This window comes from Balaenoptera physalus (genome assembly GCF_965194825.1).
Source record: "Balaenoptera physalus genome assembly, chromosome: 6".
NCBI lineage: Eukaryota > Metazoa > Chordata > Mammalia > Artiodactyla > Balaenopteridae > Balaenoptera > Balaenoptera physalus.
In genome coordinates this window covers 3140853-3163780 of record NC_138885.1, presented here as the reverse complement: position 1 = coordinate 3163780, position 22928 = coordinate 3140853, and the positions used below count along the sequence as shown (strand labels likewise).

Below are 22928 nucleotides of genomic sequence, written 5' to 3'. Positions count from 1 at the left end.
TTTTAATGGCTGAGTAATATTTCATTGTATACATGTACCATCTTCTTTATCCATTCCTGTCAATGGACATTTAGGTTACTTCCATGTCTTGGCTATTGTAAACAGTGAACATTGGCATGCATGTATCCTTTCGGACCTTGTTTTTCTCTGGATATATACCAAGGAGTGGGATCGCAGGATCAAATGGTAGCTTTAATTTTGGTTTTTTAAGGAACCTCCATACTGTTCTTCATAGTGGCTCTACTAGTTTACATTTCCACCAACAGTGTAGGAGGTTTCCCTTCTCTCCACACCCACTCCAACATTTATTTTGTGGATTTTTTGATGACAGCCATTTTGACTGGTGTGGGGTGATATCTCATTGTAGTTTTGATTTGCATTTCTCTAATAATTAGTGATGCTGTACATCTTTTCATGTATTTGTTGGCCATCTGTATGTCTTCTTTGGAGAAATGTCTATTTAGGTCTTCTGCTCATTTTTTGATTGGGTTGTTTGTTTTGATGATATTAAGCTGTTTGTAAATTTTGGAGACTAATCCCTTGTTGGTCACATGATTTGCAAATATTTTGTCCCAATCTGTGGGTTGTGTCTTTTTGTTTTGTTTATGGTTTCTTTTGCTGTGCAAAAGCTTTTGAGTTTAATTAGGTCCCATCTCTTTATTTTTGTTTTTATTTCTATTACTCTGGGAGATGGATCAAAAAAGATATTGCTGTGATTTATGTCAGAGAGTGGAAGCCCTTCCTAGTGCCTGGGGAGGCAGGGGCTGGTGTGTGAGGAGAGAGGCTGCAATGGCAGCCCTGCCCCTGTGCATCACTCAACAATGGCACTTTGCTCCTATGTCGGTCTGGGCTTCCTCAACGAGCATTCCCGGTTGTGGAACTCCTCACTCCTGTCCCCTCAGGCTATCTCCTCACAGCCAACAGCTGTACCCCCACCTGGTCTGCTCTCCACACCCACCCTGTTCCAGCCCCCAGCCCCCATGTGCACTGGCAAATACATCTCAGGCTTGGGCACGCAGGGCTGTGATAAGGACTATCTGTGTAGGTTTCACTCTGTCCTGCCTGCCACAGGCCAGTTGCTGCACTCTCCTCCGATAGCCCCCAAAACTCCCCTTCTGTCCCAAAATATCTCCCTGCTAGTGAGGGGGCTTACCTGAATGCAGGAACATCTCCTCTCCTTCAGCTCCTCCTCCAGGGGCACACATCCCATCTCACTTCCTCTCCTCTTCCTTTTCCCTTCTTCTTTCTTTCATCCTACTTGCTTATGTGGGGATCTTTCTTGTCCTTTTAGGTGTCTGAGGTCCTCTGCTAGTGTTCCAGGTGCTCTTTGAGAGCTGTTCCATTTGTGGATGTATCCTTGTTGCATTTGTGGGGAGAGATGAACTCCACATCCTCCTATTCCTCCACCATCTTGACTCCTCTCCTCCATTTCTTGTTTGTAGGAAAAAGGGTTTTCACCTCCTAGACATTCCCTGGGGTTCCAAAGGGCAGATTCCAACAGTTACTAATTAGGGGAGTGAGGGAAGGCAGAAATAAAGGAAAAGCAGTCAAGAAACAATAGTGCAGCAATGGGGCAGAGTCCTGGTTCCTACTCAAGGAATATATATAACAATCTGATACATACTTCTGAGTTCTTCTATAGGAGCTAAGGTCTCCACTCAGGTGGAAGATGGTAACTTTAGGCTAAGCATAAGCACATGGACCCCAGACTGGCTGGAACCAGAAGGCTGATAGTTGAGATTTCTGGATCACTACCCTGTTACCTCACCACAAATCAATCAGAGTACAGTCACATGCCCTGTAGCTCTCCCTCCAAATTTTGCCTATAAAAACTCTTCTCAGAAAACCAGTGGAGTCTTAGGGCTTTTTGAGCATGAGTTGACTGTTCTCCTTGCTTGGCCCTTGCAATAAACTTTTCTCTGCTCCAAACTCCATGACGTTTGGTTTGTTTGGCCTCATTGTGTGTCAGGCACACAAACTTGGGTTCGACAACAAGTGTGACAAACCTTAACATTCCCTGTTTCCCCTTTCACAACCCCCTTACTTGTTCCTCCCTGCTCCCCACCTCTGCAAAGAAGCCTATGTAACTTCTTTCAGAATTCAGCTCAGCATCCTTCTTCTAGTGAAAAAACTGTCCCCATTGTAACAGGGAAGAGCCAAATCTGACTACACATTGGATCTGTTTCTTTTACTTTAACTTTTGCTTTCCATTACTTTTTGTTCACTAAACGGATACTGTCTACACATAATGGCATGACTTGGTAAACCCTGCCCCTCTGCCTGACTGTTAAACCAAAGTGCCTTTGTTCAGGGAAAAATCTGGACCCTGTCCACCTGTGGATGACTGCAAGAAAGAAGAAACTAACACATCCCCTCCCTGAGGCTGGCCATTCCAGGTGATATTTGCAAAACTTATGGCCTTTTTACTTTACTTCTTCGTCTCCTCCCCCTCTCTGTGCTATAAAAGAAACTGGCATCCAAACCCCGATAAGATGGTTATTTTGAGACTTTAGTTTGCCATCTTCTCGGTCTGCTGGCTTTCCAAATAAAGCCGTATTCGTTGCCTCAACACCTCGTCTCCAATTTACTGGCCTGTTGTGCGGTGAGCAGAGCGAGCTTGGACTCGGTAACACCATCACAGACCCCTAGTTAGGCTGCTTTCCTCTCTACCTTCCTTTGCACCTGCACACTGCTTCAGTTTACCTCTTTAATGACACTTATTGCCTGCCTGGCCCCCACACATTTTCACTATTTCTGTATGCCTGTCTCATCCAAGAGTGAGTCCCTAAGTCAGAGACTCTCAGTCTTGGCTGTGTATCAGAATCACCTATGGAGCTTGGTAAAAACAAAGATCAGATCCTACTCCAGAACCATTAAATCAAAATTTTTGAGTGGGATTGTAACCCAACCAAACTTGGGTCTACTTACCCATGTGCAGTAAAGCCAATCTACTGAACCAGTCTGGGTTCTACCTGCTTGTTCACAGCATATAGTTAATGTCTTCAACCTGATGGGGGTTTCAGTGTTTGAAAAACAGCACAAAGGATATGAATCAGAATATTATCTATAACTCTTGAGGAGGAAGTAAAGGTCTGTGACTTTGTTTAATGGCTAAACTATTATTATTTTGTCTTGCTTAACTGTTTCCCTTTGTTTCTGCATTTTCTCAGTTCTCTGATGAAATTTATTCTTTGGAACTCTGGGGAAGGCCTAGGAGGCTAAAGTTTTTCTACAAACAAGAGGCAGGCAGAGGATATGGTGTGGTCTGTCCTGGGAAGGGCCCATAGGTTCTGCTTCGTTACAGGAACAGATTTTTCTAATGATTAGAAAGAGTTGAGAAACAGTCACCTAACGGGTGATGAGCATTCAATGTTCAGAGGAAAGTCCCATATAAGATAATAAATATTTCTTGAATGGAAAGAATGAAGGAATGAGTGACAAAAACTTTGGAATTGATGTTTTTCTATTTAACCATTGGACACCAAATAATGAAGAAGAAATGTCAGAGATTATTCAAGGAATTTTAAAAAATTCTCCTAAAGGGAACCATCCTACACTGTTGGTGGGAATGTAAATTGGTGCAGCCATTATGGAAAATAGTATAAAGGTTCCTTAAAAAACTAAAAATAGAGTTGCCATATGATACAACAATCCCACTCTTGGGCATATATCTTGGGAAAACTCTAACTTGAAAAGATACATGCACCCCAATGTTCACTGCAATACTATTTACAATAGCCAAGACATGGAAGCAAACTAAACTTCCATTGACAGATGAATGGATAAAGAAGATGCGGTGTATATACACAATGGAATGTTACTCAGCCATTTAAAAAAAATGAAACAATGCCATTTGCAGCAACATGGATGGACCTAGAGATTATCATACTAAGTGAAGTAAGTCAGACAGAGAAAGACAAATACCATAGGATATCACTAAATATCTAACATATGACACAAATGAACTTATCTACAAAACAGAAACAGACTCACAGACATAGAAAACAAATTTATGGTTACCAAAGGGGAAAAGGGGTGAGGGAGGGATAAATTAGGAGTTTGGGATTAGCAGATACAAACTACTATATACAAAATAGATAAACAACAAGGTCTTACTGTATAGCACAGGGAACTATATTCAATATCCTATATTAAACCACAATGGAAAAGAATATTCACTTTGCTGTACACCAGAAACTAACAAAATATTATAAATCAACTATACTTCAATATAATTTAAAAAAAACTGTGATTTTACTCTTTCTACTTGATATGCCATCTGAAGTATTCATGCGTTCTTAGACCTTATTTTATTTATTTTATTATTTATTTATTTAGTTAGTTTTTGGCTGGGTTGGGTCTTCGTTGCTGTGTGCAGGCTTTCTCTAGTTGCAGTGAGTGGGGGCTACTCTTCATTGTGGTGCATGGGCTTCTCTCATTGTGGGGTCTTCTCTTGTTGCAGAGCATGGGCTCTAGGCACACAGGCTTCAGTAGTTGCAGCACGTGGGCCCAGTAATTATGGCATGCGGGCCCTAGAGTGTGCAGGTTTCAGTAGTTGCAGCATGTGGGCTCAGTATTTGTGGCTCGCGGGCTCTTGAGTGCAGGCTCAGTAGTTGTGGTGCACGGGCTTTGTTGCTCCATGGCATGTGGAATCTTCCTGGACCAGGGACTGAACCCGTGTCCCCTGCATTGGCAGGTGGATTCTTAACCACTGCACCACCAGGGAAGCCCTCCATTCTTAGATTGAAAGTGTCTCTAATCTTCTATTATGTGAAAGCAATTTGGTAAATTCTAAATGAAGTTTTGTTATTGAACGTTGCCATATTTTGGTGACATCAATGAAATTTTAAAAAGTTAAATAGACTTTCTTTTCAAATGCAATTTATGTGCATCAGAAACAGGGTACAGAGGCATTTTTTGGAAGGGACTCACTCCTTCACTGTTGCCCTGGCACACAATGCACTGTTGCAATTGTGAGTTCTGTGGAGCAGAGAAATGCATGGAAAAAGCTGCTCAGCCCAGCTGGTCTCTCCTTTATTCTGATGGAGTTACAGGCCCAAGGGTCTGGAGTGGGGCCACAAAGCCTTTGGCAGTAGGGTAAATTAACATTCCATCCCTGAATCAGACTTTCAGAAAGTCATTCAGGCCTTCACCCTGGGCAGATATGCTGCACTTGTCACAGAGCAGTGAGGCATGCATTTAATCTGAGAAAATAGACTGATCTGAGCTTTGCTCAAGATTGGGTCAACAATTCCTCCTCCGTGACAGCTAGTTGTTGGAAGATTTAGAAACAGAATTGATGTTGTCCATTTCTCTTCTTTTCTTGGCAAAATGAAGCTAGGCTAAAAAACCTGAGATAGTAATATAATGTTCTGGGATTTTAACAGTTTTGTGAAAAACAAGAAAAAAACCATCATGGTCAAAACTGCCCTGGGTATGGGTAGGTCAAAGCCTTTTCTGACCTGGTTTAAGTGTGTCATTCTTTCACCTATTAGCAGTTCTTGTTAAGAATAGAATAAATACAAAAAGGAAAAACACCAAAGGCCTGGGGGATGGGGGAATAAGATAGCAGGTATTGCTGAATGAGTGAAGATAGGCATTAGGCGGGTTTAGATGTGTGAGCAGTTCTGAGTATTGAGATGTTCTTTGACATGCTTACTTCAGCTGTTTATTTCTCATCCACTCTCTTGTTCATTTAGGAGACACACAGAAATTTTTCTCATGCACTTGCATGTGCTGGGCAACTCTATTTATATATATAATTGAGCTGTAGATCTTCTTTACATATTTTGGATTAAATTATTTTCTCAGATGTGTGATTTGATTATATTTTCCCCAGTCTGTGTTTTTTCACTTTCTAAATGGTATCTTTTGAAGTGCAAAGGATTTTAAGTTTAATAAAGTCCAATATTTCAATTTTTTCTTTAATGGTTTGTGCTTTTACAGTTGTGTCAAAGATCTCCTTGCCTAAGCCAAAATTATGAAGATTGTCTCATGTTTTCTTCTAGAAATGTAATACTTTGAGCTGTTACATTTAGATGTGTGATCCATTTTGAATTAATTTTAGTGTATTGTATGAGGTAAGAATCTAAGTTTGTATCATTGCATATGGATATAGAATTGTCCGAACACAATTTGTTTAAAAAGACTATTCTTTCCATATTTATCTTGTCCCCAGTATTGAAACACAATAGACCATAAATGTGAGGGTTTATTTGTAGACTTTATATTCTTTTCTGTTGATTTATATGCCCATCCTTTCGCTAATATTATTTTGTGTAAGTTTTTAGTAAGTTTCGAAATCAGAGACTTTCTTCTACTTTGCTCCAACTTCATTTTAAGTTTTTAAAAAATTAATTAATTAATTAATTTTGGCTGCGTTGGGTCTTCGTTGCTGCACACAGGCTTTCTCTAGTTGCAGCGAGTGGGGGTTACTCTTCATTGCGGTGCACATGCTTCTCATTGCGGTGGCTTCTCTTGTTGCAGAGAATGAGCTCGTGGCACATGGGCTCAGTAGTTGTGGCTCACGGGCTCTAGAGCGCAGGCTCAGTAGTTGTGGCACATGGACTTAGTTGCTCCACAGCATGTGGGATCTTCCCAGACAAGGGCTTGAACCCGTGTCCCCTGCATTGGTAGGCGGATTCTTAACCACTGCACCACCAGGGAAGTCCCTCATTCTACTTTTTAATAGTTGTTTTAGCTACTTTAGGTCCTTTGCATTCCCATATGAATTTTAGAATCCGCTTGTCAATTTCTATAAAAAGCCTGCTAAGTTACTGATAGGGATGTTGTTGAATCTATATGTCAATTTGAAGATTATTGCCATTTTAACAATATTGAGCCTTCAAATTCGTGATGTTTGTCCATTTATTTAGACACTACTGTTGCAGCAAAAATAGAAATGAAGTTTTCCCTCTCCTGAGAACAAGGAAAATAAAGGGAACAGTGAAAAGGCTAGAGAAGAAACATAAGCTGGCCTGAAAGAGTTAATCACTCCTAGTGTTTTTTTTTTTTAGCTGTTATTAATCTGTAGTGTCTGTAACTAGATTTGTACTTCACAAAGCTAACCTATTACTCTTTACACTATGTGAATTACATCCTGCACTCCCTTGTAGCAAATCACTCCTTTTAGCATTTGCATTTCAGAAAAAAGGTCACAAGCCAATAACCAAGAGACAGAAGGACCCAATTAACGGGCTGCCTGACACCAGGTGTGATTGTTTTGAAAAAATGCAGGAAGAAGAAGAATGCAAGTCCTTCATTACTTTGATCCTTATCATATACCCTGGACTAAGAGCCCCACATATAAAATCTTCTCCGATTCCCGAAGGTGGGAGGGGGCACAGTTCTTGAGGCCCTAGCCTGCTGCGTCTTCCCTTCTGAAAGCCATCTCTCTCTTCCTCCAAAATCTATCTCCGTATTTCTGTTTGGCATTGGTGCACAGAGAAGCTGAAATTTCGGCAACACTACTTTATTCCTCTCAGCACTGTTTTGTAGTTTTCAGTGGACAAGTGTTAGTCTTCTTTTGTTAGTTGCATTCCCAAGTCATTATTCTTTATGGAATTGATTTTTAATTTAATTTTTGGATGGTCTGTTGCTAGCTTATTAAAAAACTATTGACTTTTTTAAAAAAAAGTGTCTTTATTGACTTTGTTACAATATTGCTTCTCTTTTATGTTTTGGTTTTTTGGCTGTGAGGCATGTGGGATCTTAGCTCCCTGACCAGGGACCAAATCCACACCCCCTGCATTGGAAGGGGAAGTCTTAACCACTGGACCACCAGGGAAGCCCCTACAACTGACTTTTGTATCTTGATCTTGTATCCTACACTGATAAATTCATCTATTAGTTCTAGTAGTTTTATTGTGGATTCCTTAGAGTGACCATGTTTTTTGCTAATAAGATTTACTACCTTCCTTTCATGTCTAGATTCCTTCTCCAGCCTTAATTGCACTGCCTAGAACCTCCAGTAAAAGGTTAAACAGGAATGGCTAGAGTAGATATACTAGTTCCTTTCTTCTATTTCTAATTTGTTGAGAATTTTATGAATGAGTTACATGAATGAGTGTTGGATTTTATCAAATATCTTTTCTATACCTATTGAAATGATTTTTTGTTTTTTTGTCTTTTTTCCATTAATATGATGCATTATTTTATTTGATTTTTAGATATTGAAAAAATTGCATTCCTGGAATAAACCCCAGATAGTCATGGCATATAATCCTTTTAATATACAACAAATGACTAAATATGCTAATATATTGTTAATGATTTTCTTTCTATGTTCATGAGGAATGTAGTTTTCTTATGATGCTTTTTTGGTGGCTTTGGTATCATGTAATATGGTCTAATAAAATAAACTGGGACATGTACCATTTTCTTCTATTTTATAAAATAATTTGTGAAGGATTATTATTATTCCTTCTCTCCATATTTTATAGAATTCACCAGTTAAGTCATCTCAGCCTGGGCTTTTATTTATGGAAAGTTTTTTTTTATATTACTAATTCTATTTCTATACATGTTACAAGTCTATTCAGATTTTCTATTATTTGTTGAGTTAGTTTTGGAATATGTGCCTTTCTAGGAAAGTGTCCATTTTGTCTAAGCTGATTTGTTGGTATGAAGTTGTTCATAATATTCCCTTATTATCACTTTAACTCATATGGGGTTTTTAGTGATGTTTTCTCTTTCATTTCTGACTTTGGTAATTTGTGCATTCTCTCTTACTTTCTTGGTTAATCTAGCTAAGTTCTGTCGATTTTGTTCATGTTGTCAATGAAGCAATTTTTTTTTTTTTTTGGCTTTCCCTTTTGTTTTTCTGTTTTCAATTATATTGATTTCTTCTCTAGTCTTTATTATTCCTTCTGTTTTTTTAGATTTAGTTTCTCTTCTGTTTCTAGTTTCTGAAGTTGAAAGCTTCAGCATATTGATTAAAGACCTTTCTTTTCTTCTTATATAGATACATGGCTGATGGGTCTTTATGTCTCCTGTTTTGGCTCATACACTGCTTCCTCTGAAAGAATAGAAGCTGAGTGTCCAAAGGGTTGGACTATATTTTTCTATCAGATAGGTTTTTCTCCTTCTCTGCTGTTGTGAACTGCGCCCCCCCCCCCCAAAAAAAAACCAGAATGGACCTTCTGGACACCACCCCCACCTTGAAATTTTCATTTACATGTTGAGATTGAGAACACTGCATGTTTACCAAGAGGGTATGAGAAAGTTTATTACTCATATATGAAGTTTTCTGGGGAGAGCAGAGCAGGTTCTTAAGCAGGTCCAGAAATGGCTTGAGAGAACAGAGGAAGGAGCCTGGCTTGGGATTTTTTTGATGGTGAAAGGGTAGGAGAGGAGAGAGTTTCCTCACAGGCAGGGTCTTCCATGGTCTGAACATACCTCCCACTGGCATCAAAGGAGGGAGCTCCCATTCTTTCTAATTAGACTATCCAGAGGTGAGACACAATGGGAAACAGTCAAACATCAAAAAATGGAGTCAGACTTTTGAATAAACCTGCCCTTCTCTGTAACCTGGTAGGCATATGGACTGTATCCCTCAACTCCCTTGATGGCAAGCTTCTTGTTGGGTTGAGGTGATGGGAAACACCAGCAGGTGGCAGGAGAGAGCAATAGGAATGGATCTGCATCCACACTGTTTCTGATCCCAAGGATCTTCTGCATGTGTGCATCCTCCCTGCGCTGCTTAGGATCTCACTAGATCTAGTAACACCCTTCAGATTAAGAAGTCATTATGGTTTTCTGCTGTTTCTCTCCTCTGCATGCCTTGACATCCTTTTGGGATTCCACACCTCTATTAATTGTGCTTTTATAAAATTATCTTAAAAATTACAGCTGAGTATGCCTCCCCTGCTTTGTCCCTGAATGACATTAAATCATATCACAGTTATTCTTCTAAAAAATTATTTATTCTTGAATAAACTTCAAATCCATTCTACAACCTACAGGACCCTACATACTCTGACCCCTGACTACCTCCTCACACCCACCATGGGGCCACCCCAGGTCCTGTCATTTCTCAGTAAATCTAGCTGTACTGGCCTTTTGCAAGTTCCTGAAACTTGAGTAACCAACCATCCCAGTTTGTTCAGGACTGAGGGGTTTGCTGGCACATGGGGCTTTCAGTGTTAATCATGCTCAGTCATGGGCAAAGTAGGGTGACTGGTCACCATGTAGAACACAAGCTTTTCACTGCTCAGTGCCTTTGTATGCATTCTTCTTTCTACCTTGAATTTTTCTTGCCCTTTTCCTTATTGCAGATCTGGTTTCCTCTCATCAGAGGATCCTTCCTTGACTCCTTATCTAAAGAAACATCCTCTTTCTCACCTCCATCTCTGCTGTTTTTTCAAGATCACAGCACTCTGATGATTTTCTTTCAGAGCAATGGGTGCAACTTGTGATTACTTACTTATGTTTTGTTCACTAGTTTTCTTAACCTTTTTCCAGTGAGATGTCAGGGACCTCACCCACCTTCTTCCCTTCTTCAAAACACAGAGCCTGACACCTAGTAAATGCTCAGGAAATATTTGTTGAATGAGAGAATGAATAAGAGGATTGGGGTTAATTAATTTACATAAGGGTTTATTAATTTACATTGGGGTTTATTAATTTACATAAGGGGCTTATTAATTTACATTGGGGTTTATTAATTTACTGGAGGAGGAGCAGGATGACTTGTCAAGAGAGGTAATTTTGAGTTCTATTTGGGACATGTGCCATCACCCTTATTAAATCAATGGTTTCCACAGTGGGCATGTGCACTAAGAATGTGAATGCATGGAAATTTATTGGAGTATGAGAGAATTGGGTAGTATTTTTAAAATTTTAATATATTTTATCTAAGTTAATAAGAAATAAATAGTTTTTCTAATTTTTGCTTAACAGCAGCATGAGGCAAATTATTTATTGTTCTATGATCATTTCTTTGTCCACCCATCCCCACTCCACCCCACCAAAAATCAGAACCCAGTCAGATTTGCTAAAGCAAAAATCAGAGTATTTGCTGGAAATTTTTTTATTGGAAATTAGTTACTTCATCTCACAAATCATAAGAGCAGGAAGCAAGGTAGTTTCTCAACAAAAGAGGAACCTGGTATTGGAACAAATGTTAATGTTCCAGTTCCCTCTCTGCCTCTCTCTGCTCTCCAATCCACTCCCCACTCCCACTCCAAGTACTGAGCTTTCCTTCCTGAGTATGCCCAGGGGAATGAATGGCTATCCCAACCCCACTTCTGCTCTTTTGTTTGTTAAATTTCTTTAGGCTTAGGTTCCAGATTGGTATTTGTATTTGTGGGGTCTTTTGTCCTTCACTATCAGCTATGTCCAAAAAGGATATGAACTGATTTACAACAAATAGAGCCCAGAGCTGTGGGGGGAATCAATTTTCTAAGAAGCAGTAAGCACAAGGAGTGCTAGGTCAAAGAAGTCATTGGTACCAATTGCACATACATCATAATACCATTTATGACTCAATGTCTTAAACTTATTTCAAATATGAGCAACTTGAAACTGACTATCTTACTATATATATTACAAATACTATGAATTTCTAGATTCCTTGGATCCAGTAACTGTCAACAGAATATAAAAGGAGTTTTCAATCAATGGCAGAAAAAAAAATGGTTCTTAAAACCCAACTCAGCCAATAATTCTTACAGACTAGGTTATCATTTATTTTGCCAAAGGGGGGGAAAAAAAGAGTACTGTAAGCATTTTCTGCTTCTTTAAAGAAGAATGCAATGTGTTTAGCAGATAGGCATAACTGGACAGTATCTTCAAAATACTAGTACCTTCTGGTTCTATCAAGGTGATTAAATGATTTAATTACATAGCATAAGTCACATTGAATGCTATCAGTTCATTGATACCTGCAGAATAGTGACTGAGGCTAAAAAAATGGATCTTCTAAACTCACTGAGTTTGGTAAAAGGCTTTTGAAATAAAAGAATCCAACATTACATGGCTGGGATGTTGCTCAATGACTAGCACACCCTGAGGAAAGACGTGGCTGGCATCCTTACCAAAACCAGCCCTTACACCAAAAGCACTGGACACACCCAGTCTACACAAGATGCTTCCATATGAAAAAACCCCTTCAAGACCAAAGTACATAATTGTTTCTCCTAAATTCATAGAGACAGAGAAAGTTAAGTAAAATGAAAAGGCAGAGGAACTATTCCCAATTAAAAGAACAAGAGAAATCCCTGGAAAAAACAAACAGTGAAACAGAGCTCATCAGTCTACTAGACCTGAGTTCAAAAATGTGGTAATAGGAGAGACCTTCAAGATGGTGGAGGAGTAAGATTTGGAGATCACCTTTCTCCCCACAAATACATCAGAAATACATCTACATGTGGAACGACTCCTACAGAACACCTACTGAACGCTGGCAGAAGACCTCAGACTTCCCAAAAGGCAAGAAACTCCCCACGTACCTGGGTAGGGCAAAAGAAAAAAGAAAAAACAGAGACAAAAGAATAAGGACAGGACCTGCATCTCTGGGAGGGAGCTGTGAAGGAGGAAAAGTTTCCACACACTAGGAAGCCCCTTCACTGGCGGAGACGGGGGGTGGCATGGGGGTGGGGAAGCTTCAGAGCCATGGAGAAGAGCTCAGTAACAGGGGTGGAGAGGGCAAAGCGGAGAGACTCCTGCACAGAGGATTGGTGCCGACCAGCACTCACCAGCCTGAGAGGCTTGTCTGCTCACCCGCCGGGGCGGGTGGGGGCTGGGAGCTGAGGCTCGGGCTTCGGAGGTCAGATCCCAGGGAGAGGACTGGGGTTGGCTGCGTGAACACAGCCTGAAGGGGCTAGTGTGCCACAGCCAGCCGGGAGGGAGTCCAGGAAAAAGTCTGGACCTGCCTAAGAGGCAAGAGACGATTATTTTGGGGTGAGCAAGGAGAGGGGATTCAGAGCATCGCCTAAATGAGCTCCAGAGATGGTCACGAGCCATGGCTATCAGTGCGGACACCAGAGATGGGCATGAAATGCTAAGGCTGCTGCTGCAGCCATCAAGAAGCCTGTGTGCAAGCACAGGTCACTATCCACACCTCCCCTCCCAGGAGCCTGTGCAGCCCGCCACTGCCAGGGTACTGTGATCCAGGGACAACTTCCCTGAGAGAACACATGGAGCATCTCAGGCTGTTGCAACGTCATGCCAGCCTCTGCTGCTGCAGGCTCGCCCCGCATTCTGTACCCCTCCCTCCCCCCAGCCTGAGTGAGCCGGAGCCCCTTAATCAGCCGCTGCTTTAACCCCATCCTGTCTGAGTGAAGAAAAGATGCCCTCAGGTGACCTACACATAGAGGCGGGGCCATATCCAAAGCTGAACCCCAGGAGCTGTGCGAACAAAGAAGAGAAAGGGAAATCTCTCCCAGAAGCCTCAAGAGCTGTGGATTAAATCTCCACAATCAACTTGATGTACCCTGCATCCCTGGAATACCTGAAGAGACAACGAATCATCCCAAAATTGAGGTGGTGGACTTTGGGAGCAACTGTAGACTTGGGGTTTCTTTCTGCATCTAATTTGTTTCTGGTCTTATGTTTAGCTTAGTTTAGTATTTAGAGTTTATTATCACTGGTAGATTTGTTTATTGGTTGGGTTGCTCTCTTCCTTTTTTTCCATATATATATATTTTCCTTTTTCTCTTGTTGTGATTGTGTATGTGTATGCTTCTTTGTGTGATTTTGTCGGTATAGCTTTGCTTTTACCATTTGTCCAAGGGGTCTGTCTGTCCTTTTTTTTTTTTTTTTTTACTATAGTTCCTAGCGCTTGTTATCATTGGTGGATTTGCTTTTTGGTTTGGTTGTTCTCTTCTTTCTTTCCTTTTTTTCTTTTTCTTTTTTTTATTAACCTTTTAAATTTTTTATTTTTAATAATTTTTTATTTTTTATTTTGATAACTTTATTTTATTTATTTTTTTCTGTCTGTCTGTCTTTTTTTCTCCCTTTTCTTCTGAGCTGTGTGGTTGACAGGGTCTTGGTGCTCCGGCCTGGTGTCAGGCCTGTGCCTCTGAGGTGGGAGAGCCGAGTTCAGGACATTGATCCACCAGAGACCTCTCAGCTCCACATAATATCAAAAGGTGAAAGCTCTCCCAGAGATCTCCATCTCAACGCTAAGACCCAGCTCCACTCAATGGCCAGCAAGCTACAGTGCTGGACACCCTATGCCAAACAACTAGCAAGACAGGAACACAACCCCACCCATTAGCAGAGAGGCCGCCTAAAATCATAAGGGCACAGACACCCCAAAACACACCATCGGACGCGGTCCTGCCCAACAGAAAGACAAGATCCAGCCTCATCCACCAGAAGACAGGCACCAATCCCCTCCACCAGGAAGCCTACACAACCCACTGAACCAACCTTACAGACTGGGGGCAGACAACAAAAATCAACGGGAAATACGAACCTGCAGCCTGCAAAAAGGAGACCCCAAACACAGTAAGTTAAGCAAAATGAGAAGACAGAGAAACACACAGCAGATGAAGGAGCAAGGTAAAAACCTACCAGACCAAACAAATGAAGAGGAAGTAGGCAGTCTACCTGAAAAAGAACTCAGAGTAATGATAGTAAAGATGATCCAAAATCTTGGAAATAGAATGGAAAAAATACAAGAAACAAGGACCTAGAAGAACTAAAGAGCAAACAAACAATGATGGCCAAAACAATAAATGAAATGAAAAATTCTCTAGAAGGAATCAACAGCAGAATAACTGAGGCAGAAGAACGCATAAGTGACCTGGAAGACAGAATGCTGGAATTCACTGCCACAGAGCAGAATAAAGAAAAAAGAATGAAAAGAATTGAGGACAGTCTCAGAGACGTCTGGGACAATATTAAACGCAAATCATAAAGATCAGATAAGAAATAAATGAAAAAGAAATGAAGGAAACAATAACAAAACTAAAAACTGGTTTTGAGAAGATAAACAAAATTGATAAACTATTAGCCAGACTCATCAAGAAAAAAAGGGAGAAGACTCAAATCAATAGAATTAGAAATGAAAAAGGAGGAGTAACAACTGACACTGCAGAGATACAAAGGATCATGAGAGATTACAACAAGCAACTATATGCCAATAAAATGGACAGACAACCTGGAAGAAATGGACAAGTGCTTAGAAAATCACAACCTTCCAAGACTGAACCAGGAAGAAATAGAAAATATAAACAGACCAATCACAAGCACTGAAATTGAGACTGTGATTAAAAATCTTCCAACAAACAAAGCCCAGGACCACATGGCCTCACAGGCGAATTCTATCAAACATTTAGAGAAGAAATAACACCCATCCTTCTCAAGCTCTTCCAAAATACAGCAGAGGGAGGAACACTCCCAAACTTATTCTACGAGGCCACCATCACCCTGATACCAAAACCAGACAAAGATGTCACAGAAAACAAAAACTATAGGCCAATATCACTGATGAACACAGATGTTAAAATTCTCAACAAATTACTAGCAAACAGAATCCAACAGCACATTAAAAGGATCATACACCATGATCAAGTGGGGTTTATCTCAGGAATGCAAGGATTCTTCAATATATGCAAATCAATCAATGTGATAAACCATATTAACAAACTGAAGGAGAAAAACCATATGATCATCTCAATAGATGCAGAAAAATCTTTCAACAAAATTCAGCACCCATTTATGGTAAAAATCCTCCAGAAAGTAGGCATAGAGGGAACTTACCTCAACATAATAAAGGCCATATATGATAAACCCACAGCCAACATCGTTCTCAATGGTGAAAAACTGAAACCATTTCCTCTAAGATCAGGAACAAGACAAGGATGTCCACTCTCAACACTATTATTCAACATAGTTTTGGAAGTTTTAGCCACAGCAATCAGAGAAGAAAAAGAAATAAAAGGAATCCAAATCAGAAAAGAAGAAGTAAAGCTGTCACTGTTTGCAGATGACATGATACTATACATAGAGAATCCTAAAGATGCTACCAGAAAACTACTAGAGCTAATCAATGAATTAGGTAAAGTAGCAGGATACAAAATTAATGCACAGAAATCTCTTGCATTCCTATACAATAATGATGAAAAATCTGAAAGTGAAGTTAAGAAAACACTCCCATTTACCATTGCAACAAAAAGAATAAAATATCTAGGAATAAACCTACCTAAGGAGACAAAAGACCTGTATGCAGAAAACTATAAGACACTGATGAAAGAAATTAAAGATGATACAAATAGATGGAGAGATACACCATGTTCTTGGATTGGAAGAATCAATATTGTGAAAATGACTCTACTACCCAAAGCAATCTACAGATTCAGTGCAATCCCTATCAAACTACCACTTGCATGTTTCACAGAAGTAGAACAAAAAATTTCACAATTTGTATGGAAACACAAAAGACCCCGAATAGCCAAAACAATCTTGAGAATGAAAAATGGAGCTGGAGGAATCAGGCTCCCTGACTTCAGACTATACTACAAAGCTACAGTAATCAAGACAGTGTGGTACTGGCACAAAAACAGAAATATAGATCAATGGAACGGGATAGAAAACCCAGAGATAAACCCACGCACATATGGTCACCTTATTTTTGATAAAGGAAGCAAGAATACACAATGGAGAAAAGACAGTCTCTTCAATAAGTGGTGCTGGGAAAACTGGACAGCTACATGTAAAAGAATGAAATTAGAACACTCCCTAACACCATACACAAAAATAAACTCTGAATGGATTAAAGAGCTAAATGTAAGGCCAGACACTATAAAACTCTTAGAGGAAAACATAGGCAGAACACTCTATGACATAAATCACAGCAAGATCCTTTTTGACCCACCTCCTAGAGAAATGGAAATAAAAACAAAAATAAACAAATGGGACCTAATGAAACTTAAAAGCTTTTGCACAGTAAAGGAAACCATAAACAAGACCAAAAGACAACCCTCAGAATGGGAGAAAATATTTGCAAATGAAGCAACTGACAAAGAATTAATCTTCAAAATTTACAAGCTGCTTATGCAGCTCAATATCAAAAAACCAAACAACCCAATCCAAAAATGGGCAGAAGACCTAAATAGACATTTATCCAAAGAAGATATACAGATTGCCAACAAACACATGAAAGGATGCTCAACATCACTAATCATTAGAGAAATGCAAATCAAAACTACAATGAGGTATCACCTCACACCAGTCAGAATGGCCATTATCAAAAAATCTACAAAGAATAAATGCTGGAGAGGGTGTGGAGAAAAGGGGACCCTGTTGCACTGTTGGTGGGAATGTAAATTGTTACAGCCACTATGGAGAACAGTATAGAGGTTCCTTAAAAATCTAAAAATAGAACTACCATACGACCCAGCAATCACACTACTGGGCATATACCCTGAGAAAGCCATAATTCAAAGAGTCATGTACCACAATGCTCATTGCAACACTATTTACAATAGCCAGGACATGGAAGCAACCTAAGTGTCCATCAACAGATGAATGGATAAAGAAGATGTGGCACATATATACAATGTAAAATTACTCAGCCATAAAAAGAAATGAAATTGAGTTATTTGCAGTGGGGTGGATGGACCTAGAGACTGTCATACAGAGTGAAGTCAGAAAGAGAAAAACAAATACCGTATGCTAACACATATATATGGAATCTAAAAAAAAAAAAAGGTTCTGAAGAACCTAGGAGCAGGACATGAATAAAGACACAGATGTAGAGAATGGACTTGAGGACACGGGGAGGGGTATGTGTAAGGTGGGACGAAGTGAGAGAGTGGCATGGACATATATACACTGCCAAATATAAAACAGATAGCTAGTGGGAAGCAGCCACATAGCACAGGGAGATCAGCTTGGTGCTTTGTGACCACCTAGAGGGGTGGGATAGGGAGGATGGGAGTGAGATGCAAGAGGGAGGAGATATGGAGATGTGTGTATGTGTATAGCTGATTCACTTTGCTGTAAAGCAGAAACTGACACACCATTGTGAAGGAATTATACTCCAATAAAGATGTTAAAAAAAACCCCAAACTAATATATGCTTGAAAGTTGCCAAGAGGGTAGATCTCAAATGTTATCACACACAAAAATTGGTAATTACATGAGGTTATTAAAGTGTTAACTAAACTTTAGGTAATTGTTTCACACTATACATGTGTATCAAATAACCATGTTGTACACCTTAGACTTACACAATGTTATATATCAAGTATATCTCAATAAAGCTGAAAAAAATTTCAAGAGGGTGACAGCAGAGCATGGAAACAAGCATGGGCTTTTTTGAGCAAAGGACCTTGTGTGAGAGCAAAAGTGTCATACCCGTGAAGCTGGCCCTTGTTGTACCTGCAAAACCGCATCTAAAACCTCTCCACCTGTCACTACCTCTATGGCTAACAACCTGGCCTAAGCTCCCACCTGGGTTACTACAGTCTCCTAACTGGTCCTCTGATTCTGTTTTTGCCCCTTCAGTCAGTTTTTAGGACAGCAGCCAGAGTAATTCAGATAACTAACCTCCTCTGCTTAAACCCTTTCACTGGCACCTCATTTCACCCAGAGTAAAAGCCAAAGTTGTGACAATGGCTGACAAGTCTCTTCACAACCCCCAGGACTCTCTCCCTTGCTCACTTAACTTCAAACACACAGCATTCCTGACAGTCCTCAAACAAGCCAGGCATGTTTCTTTCTTGCGGCATTTTACCTTGCTGGTCCTGGAATCTTTGTGCACATTCTGCATGCCCTCCCTCACAGCTTTTAAGTCTTATTCACAAGTATTTACTGAGCACACACTGTGCCAGACACTACTTCAGGCACAGATGTTTGGATCCAGAGTCTCTCTGATCATTACTGAGATGGAACATCATTTCATAAACTCGTTATCTATTTTATAGCTATTTTTCTGAAAAAAATAGATAAATATGAGAGTGTAGGAATCTTTCAGGCATAAACCCTAAAAATTGATATAGGTGTTTAACTATCAGGGATGTGGAGCATAACTTTCCCCTCCTTAATGTACCTTGTAGAAGACAGCACCATTTTATTATTATTATTTTTTTAATTTTATTTATTTATTTTTGGCTGCATTGGGTCTTTGTTGCTGCATGTGGGTTTTCTCTAGTAGCAGCGAGCAGGGACTACTCTTCTTTGTGGTGCATGGGCTTCTCATTGTGGTGGCTTCTCTTGTTGTGGAGCTCAGGCTCTAGGCATGCAGGCTTCAGTAGTTGTGGCTCATGGGCTCTAGAGCACAGGCCCAGTAGTTGTGGCGCATGGACTTAGTTGCTCCACCGCATGTGACATCTTCCTGGGCCAGGGCTCGAATCCGTGTCCCCTGCATTGGCTGGCAGATTCTTAACCACTGCGCCACCAGGGAAGTGCCCCCACTCCTTAAATGTGGGCTGTGCATAGTGTCATCCTTCCAAAAAGTATATATAGACGGACTGGGGTAAAGAGGAACTTTATAGTGGAGAAAGCTGACAAACCCTACCTCAGCCAGGTGATCAAGGGTAACATCAAGATGAACCGGTTTGCAGGGCAGAAATTGAGACACAGATGTAGAGAAGAAACGTATGGACACCAAGGGAGGAAAGTGGTGGGGGGTGCGGTGGGGGGGTGGGGGTGGTGATGTGATGAATTGGGCAATTGGGATTGACATGTATACACTGATGTATTGATGATGACTGATTGATGATTGATTGATGACTAATAAGAACCTGCTGTATAAAAAAATAAATAAAATAAAATTCAAAAATTAAAAAAAAAAGGGGGTAACATCAAGAGTAACAAGGCATCTTCACAGCAATTGCCCTGTATATGAAGTGTTGTGAAGGACATTTATCCTCTGTGGTCTTCCTCTCCAAAAACACATAATCCTAGGTTAATCACGAGGGAGACATCAGGTGCAGAACATGCTACAAAATTCCTGGCAAGTACACTTGAAAATTGTCTACATCATCAAAAACAAGGGATGTCTCAGAAACTCTAGCAACCAAAAGTGTCCTAAGGAGACATGATCACTAAATAGAGTGAGGTATCAGTGGGATCTTTGAGAAGGAAAAGGTAAAACTAAGAGAATTGGGAAAAGACAGGAGTGAAGCTAATAGTCACATATTAACATTGGTTCATTAATTATAACAACGTACCCCAATTATATAAGATGATGTTAAGATAGGAAACTGGGTCTGGGTTACTTGTAGAATCCCACACTGTCTTTGCAAAATTTTTATAAATCTGAAATTATATTGAAATTAAAATGTATTAATGAAACACATCAGCTTTTTACACTTTATCTAACACATTATTTCTAACACCTACTAGTAATTACTATAAATTTCCCCTCTCACCTAGTTTTATTACTTTTAAAAATTGGATTTATGTTACTGAAGTAAATAACCCAGGATTATATAATTTCTGATAGCATCCATATTACATATTTTAAGTTAAATTATTAATGCATATGTGTACAATTATTTATTATACATCATGTTATTTAGGAGTTTTCTTGGTTGTTGTTGTTTTACTGGTTGGCTGTGTCCTTTGTTCACTCTCTAAAAAGCCTATCACAGGGATATAGGTCAGGATTCAGACTGTAGTGAGCATATTTCACTTCATGGCTGAACGTATACAATAGACCAGTTTATAAAATAAAAATAAAATGACTAATGATTCACCGTGGCTGGCTCACTTATTCCAGGAATGCTTGTTTTAATTTTGTTTCCATGTTTACATTGTAGGACTAATAACACAAAATAAAATATTTGCCAGCTCAAATAACAGATAAGAATAATGAGAAAGGTTGTGACTACAAAGATTCAATTTCTCATCATGATTATTTCTAACCAGAAGTGCTTAAAAAATATTCAAACTCATCAGTTCCTAAGTGATATCAATAGGAGAAAGTGACAAAATCAGAGAACCAACAATGGCAGACTATTTTGCAAGTGACTTCAGATGCTGCTATATTTCGTGTCAGAAATAAGTTGCCTATTATAAGATCACATGGAATTACTAAAGTTCAAAGCCTAGAATGTTTCTCAATTTAGTTGAAATTACATGTTACTTCAATGTCTATAAAGTTAGCAATGTAAGTCAACATAAAAAGCGATCTGTTCCTTTACGTTTAATATACTTCAAAAAATATATATAGTGCTCCTGGGACTTCCCTGGTGGCGCAGTGGTTAAGCATCCGCCTGCCAATGCAAGGGACACGGGTTCGAGCCCTGGTCCGGGAAGATTCCACCTGCCGTGAAGCAACTAATCCCACGCACCACAACTACTGAGCCTGCGCTCTAGAGCCCGCGAGCCACAACTACTGAAGCCCACGTGCCACAACTACTGAAGCCCGGGTGCCTAGAGCCTGTGTTCCACAATAATAGAAGCCACCGCAATGAGAAGCCCGTGCACCACAATGAAGAGTAGCCCCCACTCGCTGCAACTAGAGAAAACCCGCGTGCAGCAATGAAGACCCAACGCAGCCAAATATAAAATAATTAATTAATTAATTTAAAAATGTATATATATAGTGCTCCTAAGAAATCAGGTTAGATCTTAAATACAGTTGAAAATATAAAAAGCAAATACTTTTCCTTGCTTTGATTATACAAGAGAATGAGAGCATGGTAAACAAATATGTCACCTGACAAGGTATGTTCATGTTAAGAACACATCCATTACCACAGGAGAAAAATTGATTAATTGTATTGAAATGATAAAAAACCCCAAATGTACTGTAAATTGGAAAAAGATAATGTCGACATGAAAATGCTCATCGTCACAGATATTATACATGAGTGACTATGGCAGTTGCACACAGAGGTAGACACCATTATTCTTCAACTATAAATGAATATGCCAAATGTATGCCTTGTTAAGCTCACAATCTTTTTCTTTTTTTTCTGGCCACCCCGCGCGGCACGTGGGATCTCAGTTCCCCCACCAGGGATTGAGCCTGTGTCCCCTGCAGTAGAAGCACGGAGTCCTAACCACTGGACCACCAGGGAATTTCCTCAGCTCACAATCTTAAGAGACAAAATATTTGCTCCTAAAAATTAAAACATGACAACCTTTAAAATATTGTGCAATTTATAAACATGTTTTGTGAATTCAGTGAGTAGAGTGGATATTTTCACGTCTGTTATAAAAGGTACTTTAAACACTCATAAGAAAGCCCAGTGGGTATCAAGATCAAATGCAATCAGCTACAGTCCCATACAAATTAAAGACATCTAGCAAATACTGATATATGTGTCCACATAAGAAAGCATATATAAGTATATAATATATAACATAAAATCAAATACTATATTATTTTATTAATACTTAAAATAAAATCATATTAGAGAATGTACCATGGTGAAATCAGAAACATCTTGGTATAAATAGATTACAAATATTTATGCAGGTTTCGTTATGGGATGATAACTGTGAACCAAGTGGAAATTGTAAAGAAAGCTCTCCATGGAAAAATCCTGACTATATATTTAAAATGCATGCTTATTAGAAAGTCTCTCCCCTTGTTTACAGTGGGAGAAAGTACCTTTGAAATACATTAGAAAAATGAAAAGCTTTAACAAGACACAGGAATACATTTTCTTTCTTTTTTTAAAAAAATTTTAAAAAATTTATTATTTATTTATTATCTTTTTTTTTTTTTGGCTGTGTTGGGTCTTCGTTTCTGCGCGAGGGCTTTCTCCAGTTGCGGCAAGTGGGGGCCACTCTTCATCGCGGCGCGCGGGCCTCTCACTACGCGTGGGCCTCTCACTATCGCGGCCTCTCTTGTTGCGGAGCAGAGGCTCCAGACGCTCAGGCTCAGTAGTTGTGGCTCACGGGCCGAGTTGCTCCACGGCATGTGGGATCCTCCCAGGCCAGGGTTCGAACCCGTGTCCCCTGCATTGGCAGGCAGACTCTCAACCACTGCGCCACCAGGGAAGCCCCCAGGAATACATTTT

At 39.8% G+C, this 22928-nt stretch overlaps 1 long non-coding RNA gene across 1 annotated transcript in view; it reads right to left on the bottom strand.

Annotated features, from left to right (window-relative positions):
* The window catches only part of LOC309662708, a 29774-nt gene that overhangs the window by 5853 nt on the left and 993 nt on the right, over positions 1-22928 (bottom strand). Inside the window, exon 2 of the long non-coding RNA XR_014264904.1 lies at positions 1-22928. This exon is cut by the window's left edge and continues 5853 nt beyond it. This is a non-coding gene — a long non-coding RNA (uncharacterized lncRNA).